Source organism: Anser anser (genome assembly GCF_964211835.1).
Source record: "Anser anser genome assembly, chromosome: 27".
NCBI classification, from domain to species: domain Eukaryota; kingdom Metazoa; phylum Chordata; class Aves; order Anseriformes; family Anatidae; genus Anser; species Anser anser.
Genome location: NC_139748.1, coordinates 969,043 through 978,193, shown reverse-complemented (window position 1 = coordinate 978,193; position 9,151 = coordinate 969,043). Strand labels below are relative to the sequence as shown.

The following is a 9,151-nucleotide window of genomic DNA, read 5'->3' as shown; positions in this document are numbered from 1 at the left end:
CTCAATAACTTGGCTATGCACAATTTAAAGTGTAACCCTTTGTTCAACAACCAAATTAAAATCAGATGGTTCATTACATCTCTAAAAAGTTAGCTTTTCCAACAGAAATGTTAATGGAAAAGGTTTGCAGAACAAACTGCAGGCACAATTTAGGCATGCCAATAGCAGCCTCAACCTATTGTGTTTATATATAAAGCCTGTTTTTATTATTTCCTTCTATAGGATAGAGGCATAGCAATGCCAGCAAAAAGCTCATTTCTGGTTTTGTGCCATACCTTTCTTCTCTGAGCTTCTTTTTTAGGTTGCATACGCTAACATTATTGTTTTAAGGCCATTAACACAAAACCAGACAGAGACAGACAAAATGTATTTGGAATACCTGATAGTTTTCCTGAAGATTCAAAATCGAGTCTTTTCATCAATTATTAAATTAGTGGAAAATGAAAACCAAACAGATTTAAAGAGTGGATTAGTCTTGATGACAACACAAGCAAAAAAATAAATAAAATTTAAAGAATATGTGTGTCTTGAGACTGTTGGGATTGTGACTTTTTCTGACATGTACAGCTATTTTAAGGGCTGTTTGGGGGGTTATTTCTAAACTTTGTCATGTGCATAGCTACTGAATCCTTTAATGGTGCTTTCTGAATGTGTTCAGAGCGCATGCCATGTGCAGCCACCTGAGCTTCCAGGAGATGCATAGCTGCCATTTTTAGTGCTGGTTGTACAATATTTGTCACATTGGCCACAAAGGTTACTACAAGCCTTTCAATACCAAAAATGCAAGAACTGTACTAAAACAGAGGGTATTTAGTGAGCGCTGTGCCATCTAAGTGGACGATCTCTCATTACACATAAACATTCCCCAGAAAAGGTGCGTCTGGAAGCAGAATAAGAGAAGAAAGAGTAAATGGAAACTCCCATTTTAGCCAGACAATAGCTAGCTAGCAGATATCAGTGAAGCAACTTGTTTAGTATTTCAAACAACTAAGCATTTCCCAAAATAAGAAAATTTCTAAAAATAATGCAAATTGCTCTCATCTTCACTCTTCAGAAGACAGATCCATATTTTTTTTAAGTTCAGAATGACAATTCTCATCCTCATTTATATGTTAGTTAAGTGTCTTGCTACCTATTTTTATGTGAACACTTCTGGTGTAGGCATTCGGGCTACTGTGTGATACTGGTAATATGTGATTTCAGTCTGCTCTGAGAAAGTGTGTGTGTTGTGCTTACCTCTGAGTATACTGCACAAAACACTGCTCCCCAGAAAGGTCTTTATTTCATCCAGATGCTGAGCTGGGCTTGGCTGCAACATGCCATCGGGCCAGTTTGGCAGCGTAGCTGAGTCTGGGAGTTGCTTACTCTGCGTTCCACTAGAAGTAGAAGTATTTGTTTCAGTAATTAGCCAGCAAATAAGTGTTTTCAGTACCCTTCCCCACTTGATAGCAGGAGTTCAGGGACAAATCCACTCGCTTGGCTTTGTGAACTGTGCTTTTTTCACTTTTATGGTGTAATAATTGTCTAAGTGCAGTTCTTGACTTTCAAAAGCATCATGTTTGTAAGGCAGAGCTACCTTTTTTAGCACCTTCCTCAGGCAGGGCCACCTAAAGCAGGTTGCCCGGACCTTTATAGTACCTGCAGGATGTGAACCTATCTGTGCCCTATCCATTCATGTGCTCTGCACACATCTTAATTATACGGTTTGTGGCCCATGCCTTCTATCCTTATGATGCCCCGAATCCTGCAAGTCCTGAAGGATCACTAAAGGACTTCCAATGCCAATTACTTGCAACTGACTGTTCAGAATGTATAGTAGGTTGCCAATGTACTAAACATTCTGAACAGTCAGTTGCAAGTAATTTCAGTTTATTCTTTAAGTTCTTGTTAACACATAGAGTGAACGTGGGTAATATTTCATACAAAATACTATCTACCAACAGGAGAGTTCCAGCTTCCCCACCCACCCCATCACTGTTTGAGTTGTGTATGAAGAAATGCTGTTGCAAAGTTCACAGGTCTGTTTTGTTATAGCATCGTTTTTAGTGAAAGTGAGTGGAGAAAAGAAGTACGCAGATCAGAGGGATGAAACATCTCACAAGTTATCCAGTGATAGTGACGGGACTCTGCTGATTGTTTGGAATCAGCACTGCTTCAGTGAAGAGATGACGCCTAAAATCTTTCATTCAGACATGGAAAAAATAAATTCTAAGGCTCTTATTCTGCCAGACCAAAAAGACACTCTGTGCTAAGAGCTAGTGAATTGGTCAACCTCAATGCTGGGTGTCTGCAGTTTTAGGAAGACACAGAAAATCAGTGTTCTGCCAAAAATAAAACTTGGAGTCCAGCTTGGGATGGTGTTATAGGGTGGGAAATAAGCATGTCCTTTACCTGATGAAACCTCTTAATCAAGACATTTGGCAAACTAGCAATAGTGAGGTAAAAAGACAGGAACCACGTTTCATTTCTGGCTGCAAGAAAATGAGTTACAGTCTTTCTGTTCTAGGCCGGCTTCCTTTTTTCAAGAGTATTCAAGCAGGAATCAGGTGAGAGGTGGAGACATACCTGAGTCTTTCTGGCTCAGGAGAGAATCTGAAGACCTTTCACAGGACAAATGCCTTAGAATTTATGTTTTTTTGGTATGTGATTCAAAGTGAGACTAAATTAGCTATTTGCCTGGGATACTCTTTTCATTGAGGCAACAGTTCTATTTAATGTTTTCATAACTGATGTAGATGATGGACTTACATGTATACTAAGTAAGTTTGCAGACAAAAGTAGGAGGAGCTGTCAGCTCCCTCAAGGGTAGAGGGGCCTTGCAGAAGATCTTGACGAATTGAAGGGCTATGCAGTCACCAGCTGTATGAAATTTAACAAGAGCAAGTACTGGATTCTGCACCTGGGATGGGGCAACCCTGGCTGTACATACAGACTGGGGGATGAGAGGCTGGAGAGCCCTGTGGAAAGGGATCTGGGGTACTGGTTGACAGAAAGCTGAATCTGAGCCATCAGTGTGCCCTGGCGGCCAACAGGGCCAGGCGTGCCCGGGGTGCCTCAGGCACCGCACTGCCAGCTGGTAAGGGAAGGGATTGTCCTGCTGTGCTCTGCACTGGTATGGCACCAGTGCAGAGCAGAATGGGACAATCATCTCCCTCGACCGAATAGCAGTGGCAGTTGGCCCTCCTGGCTGCCAGGGCACACTGCTGGCTCATATTCAGCTTGCTATCAACCACAACACCCAGATCCCTCTCTGCAGGGCTGCTGTCCAGCCCAGTCTGTACGTATAGCCAGGGTTGTCCCACCCCAGATGCAGGACCCAGTAAGGCTCAATTCTTCCAATTAGCTTTTGGTAACTGTGTGATCTGAATGTTGATTGCCACACAGTTTAGATGAATGTGAGTGTTGTGATGGGATGGAGAGCAGAAAGTGGAAAAAGACAGTGGAAAACCCTTTTCTTCATTATTCATTTGTTAGAGGTTAAAGCTTTGTCAAAGCTTTTGATGGGAGACTTGAAAGACCAGGAAAATAAAAAAAAACCTGGTGGAGCAGTCAGTAATTAATTCCATACTGCTGTGCTACAGTTCTACCAGCATGAAAGTGAAAACTGAGACCGAGCCTTGGGTTTATAACAGGACAATTCAGACACATCACATAATTGTTGGCAAAGTACTGAGCAGGTGGGACCATCCCCAGCATGCATAGAGTTTGCTGCTGCTTGAACTGAAGGAACAAAATTTTTCCAAAATGCTTTGAGAAGCCTTTTTGTTGTTGTCTGCACTGCATGATTGAAGCTCCAATTATGTATCAGTTTTATTCTAGGCACTTAGTACTTGTTGCACACATTTTTGATCACAGGCACATTGAAATTACAGTTTTCTGAGCTGAAAGTGATCTGTTTTCTTTATTCCCCCAATTACACAGAAATACCTAATTACTTGTTTCTTATTCCATGTGCAATTCACACTTTATAGGGAGACAGAATCAATGTAGAGATATTAGAGTTCAGAAATGGCAATCCTACCTACACATTAATTCTCTGAAGATTTCCATTATATGGAGTGGGAACACTATTATTTGCTTTACTTTTGTGTGCACTGTTGTGTCCACAAAAAAACTTTTGCTGATGTAGCCAATCTACAGCTGTGTATCTATACAAGAGACTACAGGATTTGTTTAAATTAGAATTAAGTTAAGTAAAAATGGCTAAGGCTTAATTTTTGGAATTGTGTAGTGCTGATTTACCATCTTTATGTATTAAATTCAATTTAAGAAATGAAGCGTTAAGGTTCGAAACGTCTTTTAATACTAAGATGTTTTCAAACCCACTGAATTAAAGTTATTTTACGTAGACTTTTTACACACATTGGAGTTCTCAAGATATAACCAGTTTGTTTAGATACGGCTAGGAGAAAAAAAAAAACACAAAAAAAAAACAGGACTCTTGAGATGAATACTATCAGCTTATACTGCAGTATTCTTAAATGAAAAATGCAAGTCCTACAATGATTTCCAATCCATGCCATTTCAGCAAAAACGACTTGCGGAACACTCAAATACGCATTTGGTAGTGAAGAGTAATTAGGCTGTTAGATCACAGGAACCAATGATAATGTGTGAGACTTACTTGTCTCGTAAGTCTTGAGGTTTGTGTTGTTTTTTTTTTTTTTACCTGACAATGTAAAGTGAAGCACTAGAATTGAATTGGTCTATTAATGTGATATTACTATCGATAAAAATTAGTAACAATGAAGTATATTTGTCTGTAATACAGAATATTTTTGGTACCTTATGTTGATGGAGGAAGCTGTACAGCTTTCTAATTGCACAGTCACCAGATTCCATTAAAGGAGCTCCTGAACTTGTAAAGGAAGAGATAAATTAATGCTCAGTTTGGCTCAAATACAGCAAATAGATACTTTTCTGAATAGAAATAACCTTAGGCAATAAACATAGGCATAGAATGTTGTAGTCTAAAGGATGATACAATTTGGAATGTTGTTTTCTGTCATTCTTAAAGTTGTTGTCGGATTTTATGGTTGTGCAAAAAAATAAACAGAAAGCAGGACATTTGAATCTTTTTGTCTTCATGATTACAGAAATGCTTATGTATTTTGAACTTATGAAATGAAGCACATTTCAGAAGTGAGCTCCCTTGTGCAAATAACATCAAAACTCTCAACTCTCATGCAGTTCATGCAGAAGGTGTGGAAGAACAAGGGAGTATGCTTGTGAGAACAGTCCCCAAAGTATCTGATAATACTTCTCCATTTCAGAGCTGAGGAGTGGTTGCTTTATACAAGAATGACAAAAGAAGAGGTTCATACTATATAGGGTTTGAACCATCAGTGAAGTTTGTGTAGTTCTCTGTAATTACACAATATGGGGAATGTGTGCTGTGCTAAGGCTACTTTTAGCTGATGATTTGCAGCTGGTAAACTGCCACTTATTTTCTGATGTTATTTGCAGTGATGGATTATATGCTTGGATGTCTATGCAGCAAATAGGATTACAGAGGTCACCAAAACAAGCAACAAGTAGTGTATTAGTTTTATATCACTGCTTCTGGTTAAAGGAAAAATGAGGGAGGCAGTTGATGCTGAGGTTGCTGTTAAAGAGGAAGTGTCTACCGGCACACCCTCACTTTGAACCGGTATCCGGATTAAGATTTTGCAATAGCAATGGAGGGAAAAAAAAATTCTGAGACCTGGAAGGCATTGAAGGGAATCCTTAAGCCATTATGACTAAGAACAGTGTCAGAGGCACTGCATTTCAACTTTCTCTTGATCTTAGCTGATGAGCAAGAAAATAAGAATTTCTAATGGACTCAAGATTTAATTCCTCTATTACATGTACTGTGACTCATCCTGTCAATAAAGAGATTTATGTTCGCTGAAGAGCCATTTGGAACTACCTGTGTCTCATGCACTTCCTTTTGTTCTAAAGGCCTCTAGTACCAAAATGCTCTGAGTATTTATAGGGAGAGCAGTACGCTGAGAAAAATGCTGCCCTGCAGCAATTATCATACATCGTGTCACCATGATCATCACCATCACAGGATGTGCTACAAACATGGACCTATCTGCTCCTAGATTTCTGATTCGAGTTTAGTCTAGGCAATGATAATAACAAGAATGCTTGATAGCCCGTGATGCTTGTGTCTATTTTGGATAGTTAAAGGAAAAGAGTGCTATGAATGATGATCTGCAGGGTGATGAGGAGACACCAAATTGGAAACTGATAACAATTTGGAAAACATTTGTACTTAAGCTTTATTTTATGCTTACTGGGGCATAAGTAATGGGAATGGCTTATCTGCAGGAGCCTAATTTTGTCACTGCTATCCTCTGGAACCAGTACATAAATGTTTCAATTGCTAGTGCCTCTGCAGAGAAGCAGCCTTCAGATAATACTATCACTGCACTAGTCTTCCCAGGGCCCACGTCAGAGGATGAATTCCCAGCAACACAGAGGTCTCCTAAAACCCCATTTTTCTTGTCCTGAAACCTCAGCCATAAGTAGTGAAACAAAGGAGTACAATTCCTTTGTTTTCTGAACATGTTTTAGGCCCCCCCAAAAAATGCTTTGGGACTTTATTGTCCATCACCTTTCTAGTTTCATTGATGAGCCAATTATTCTGTGCAGGGAGCTGAATGAAACTGTTTGGTGGGAGAGATCCAGGCTGCAGAAACAGGTGCTGGATTCTTGCAGTAGATGATGGAGACTGACAGAAGAGCACAACAATGAGAAGATTCTTGCACAGGACACACAGAGCTCAAGTTTTAAAAGGCTTATTTTGTAACTACTGAATTGTAAAACACAATAGAGACTTCTCTGACATGTAGAATATGCTTACGGGAATTTAGTCTTCAGCAGTCATTTAAAATGTGTCTTTCTTTAGAAGACATTACATGATGTGAAGGAGACCATAGCAGTAAAAACTTGCAGTGGGATACAGCTCTTTTTGTGATAGGCTGACTTGTTACACAATGATAAACATGCACATAGCCGCCCTGACAGAAGAGGAAATTCTATCATATTTAAGATAACAAACTGACATTCAGCAAATAAAAGATACCAGATCCAGATCTTTGTCAGGATAAAAATTTCTTTAAATACAGTGAAGGAAAAATGAAATAACGGTCACTTGAGAGAAATCTCTCTGAAAATAAATGACAGAAACCAACCTTAGAAGGATCATGTGAACCTGACTGGCCTGAAGTCAGTGGTCTCAATGGAATAAAACTGGTAAAAGTAAGTGAGTAAGAAATAAAAATGCTGGCTATCTGAGCATACTACAGTTGCATATAATCTATATATTATCATCTATTTAAGAAAATCCTAAAATTAAGGCTTGACATATGAGGATTGGTTTGGTACTTTCGATATGGACTGCAAACTATATATATATTTTGTAGGACACCAGGGTTTCATAAATCCTAATTCACTGGCATGAAGCAGTGACTAAAATCTCAGGCACTAACTGACGGGAAAACTACTGCAGCATAAATGGGATAAATTCATCCCACTCATATTAAGTTGGATGCATTGGAGATCTATGAAGACAGATACCTCCATCCTGCCCAACCACCTGCCAGCATGCAAGGTTGCTGCTCACCTATGCTCACCTGTCCAAACACAAGAAGATGTGTCATTCCCTTTTTGCTACAGGAAATAGGGAATCCTCAAGAACTGCATGAGGGTGGGTGTAAGAATTACACCCGCTTTTTTTTTCCTTCTCTATTTCTACAGATAATTTCTACAAATGGTTCTTGAGCTTGTTCTGCCAGGTGTCAAGCCAGGTTTTTATCTTGATATATTTGGTCCTGAGGTTTCCAATACAAAATGACTAGAAATGGAGAGGAAACCTAGATAACTAAAAAGATGTTTTATACTATATGAAAGAACTGGAATTTCAGATTCATATTTATGAAACTATCAAAATCAAACTGGAATTAATCTGAGAGAGAAAGTACAAGGGTAATCATACTACAATGTAAGCATCCCATCTTGTAGCCAAAAGTAGTTAAGGCAGAAAAATACAATGTCTTTGAGGGCCAGTGAGCTTTTCCAGCTAATGATCTTATTCCAGCTATTGAGAAGGGAATATAAATCTTGATTCTTGTCCAAACCCTGGTTAATAAGAACCAGCTGAATCCTAAGAGCAATACTAACATTTTATTTTTATTCAAGCTCATAATTTTTGGTTTTGTTATCATTTTCCATTTTTCCACCAGGATGCAAAGAAATAGGAAACCAATGAGATTTTTAGAGATTGGACACATCTTGTAGTGTAACACATAAAATGCAGTAACTCCAAAAAAGATGAAAATAAAAATAAGCTGATATATCACGAACAGATTCTCAAGTATAGATTCCATCATGTGTAATGTTTCGCTAGATTCCGAACTTGAAAAATAACATTATGTAAGTACAAATAATATGCAGAAATGATGGCCAGGATCTGCATGACTTTTAATAACTGGTGTCTGTGTGTTTTAGGCTTTCCTGTTCCATTCATTCTTTAGCTCAAAAAGGAATTTTACTATCTACAAGTTTTCCAATGCCTTCATACCGATAAAAAGCATCAAAGATATTTTAATGGGGCAAGAATTCTGAAAATGCAAAAGGGAAATTGAAGCATATCTGTATTTGGCAAGTCAAAATACATAAAGGAGGCAGCAAAAAAGGCTAGAGTTGAGAGAAACTTAAAACGTATGTTGTACCACAGCTGAGGATCTGGTTGTAGTTCATAAACGTTTTGTAGCCAGAGCAGTTCACAGTGATAGGTGGGATTTTTTCCATTAAAAAATAATGAGAAGATATAGACAAAGGATTGCAAAATAAAATTCCCATCTTACAAAATGGGTATGCTCCTGTATTCCTTAAGGGATTTCTGAGATAGTAGAGAAATAATCCATACTGAAACGGAATATTACTTTGCTATGTAGCATCTTCCATCAAAAAATGGTAAGTCATTTTAAATGGGCCTCACCACTAGCTTTTGGTCTATCAGTAGAAATTACTTTTGTAGCAAGTGAAGAACCTGAAGAGTAGCATTGAATTCTTACTGAGCAGTTTCTTTCTCTAACAACTAGCTATGTTCCTTTTCTCCCTTGTCCCCCACTGCTCCCCGCTCCTTGCTTTAAAAAAA

General features: G+C 38.6%; 2 protein-coding genes across 7 annotated transcripts in view; one reads left to right on the top strand and one right to left on the bottom strand.

Moving 5' to 3' along the window:
• TSHB (thyroid stimulating hormone subunit beta) overlaps positions 1–9,151 on the top strand; it is a 152,238-nt gene that overhangs the window by 69,500 nt on the left and 73,587 nt on the right. The window lies entirely within an intron of this gene.
• Positions 1–9,151, bottom strand: part of NGF (nerve growth factor) — a 50,476-nt gene that overhangs the window by 16,050 nt on the left and 25,275 nt on the right. The window contains exons 2-3 of one of the 4 annotated variants that reach the window (XM_083812550.1): positions 4,786–4,858; positions 1,237–1,376 (exon numbers count right to left, since the gene is read on the bottom strand). The exons of 1 other annotated variant lie outside the window; for it this stretch is intronic. The gene's annotated coding sequence lies outside the window, so the exon portion shown is untranslated. The remainder of the gene's footprint in view (positions 1–1,236; positions 1,377–4,785; positions 4,859–9,151) is intronic. 2 more of the 4 variants (XM_083812549.1, XM_083812548.1) reach the window with 2 other exon arrangements.